This window comes from Gymnoscopelus braueri, assembly GCF_963280865.1.
Source record: "Gymnoscopelus braueri genome assembly, chromosome: 15".
In the NCBI taxonomy this organism is placed as follows: domain Eukaryota; kingdom Metazoa; phylum Chordata; class Actinopteri; order Myctophiformes; family Myctophidae; genus Gymnoscopelus; species Gymnoscopelus braueri.
The window spans coordinates 40,815,128-40,816,183 of NC_137620.1; the positions used below are offsets into that span (position 1 = coordinate 40,815,128).

Genomic DNA, 1,056 nt, shown 5'->3' on the forward strand with positions numbered 1-1,056 from the left:
ATGTATGAATGGTACTGCATTATAAAATACAACATATTAATACAAATGGCTTACAAGGCCACTGTGGGCTGATGGCTAGATAATGATTCTATGGTGACAGCCCAGAACAGAAAATCTCACAAGTTCAATTCCCAAGACAGCTAGTTTATCTATCCTGGCAATGTTTCTTTGCCACAGTACCTCTAGTACTGCTGGCTTTATATCCTACCAGGACCTCTAGTACTGCTGGTTTTATGTCCTACCAGGACCTCATGTACTGCTGGCTTTATATCCTACCAGGGCCTCTAGTACTGCTGGTTTTATGTCCTACCAGGACCTCTAGTACTGCTGGCTTTCTATCCTACCAGGACCTCTAGTACTGCTGGCTTTATATCCTACCAGGACCTCTAGTACTGCTGGCTTTATATCCTACCAGGACCTCATGTACTGCTGGTTTTATGTCCTACCAGGACCTCTAGTACTGCTGGCTTTCTATCCTACCAGGACCTCTAGTACTGCTGGCTTTCTATCCTACCAGTAGTACTGCTGGTTTTATGTCCTACCAGGACCTCATGTACTGCTGGCTTTCTATCCTACCAGGACCTCATGTACTGCTGGCTTTCTATCCTACCAGGACCTCATGTACTGCTGGCACTGACAGATCTAACCTGTCAGTGATTACATCAGGAGAATACCAGGTTACCACTTAAACCCTCGATATACACAGTGAAACGGACCTGAGTTTCAACTGTACTCTCGTTTCCTTTTACACCAAATCTCTTTGTCAGAAATAGCTGATCTCCAAGCTCACAACGCGTCACATTTTGACGCGTCATGAGCTTGGACATCAGCTATTTCTGGTGAACGTTCCCCCCAGAACAGTGAAATTTGGGGTTCAAGCGCTGAGTGGTCCGGTACTACGCTGTGCTCCTGGGCGATGGCCGCCAGCTCCTTCAGGAACTCTGCGTACAGGATGACAGCGAACACTCTGCTCCGGGCCTGGGGGGGGATGGGCGGGCTGGGGGGCAGGCGGGGGGTCTTCTTCCTCGTTTTGAGACGGTGGGGAGACGCCATCAT

General features: G+C 48.7%; 1 long non-coding RNA gene across 1 annotated transcript; it reads right to left on the minus strand.

Moving 5' to 3' along the window:
- Nucleotides 1-710, minus strand: LOC308102459. Its single transcript, XR_013934657.1, has 3 exons — nucleotides 635-710; nucleotides 549-582; nucleotides 1-316 (listed from the first exon to the last, which is right to left on the minus strand). It is a non-coding gene; the product is annotated as an uncharacterized lncRNA (long non-coding RNA).
- Between the last annotated feature and the right edge of the window lie 346 nt (nucleotides 711-1,056).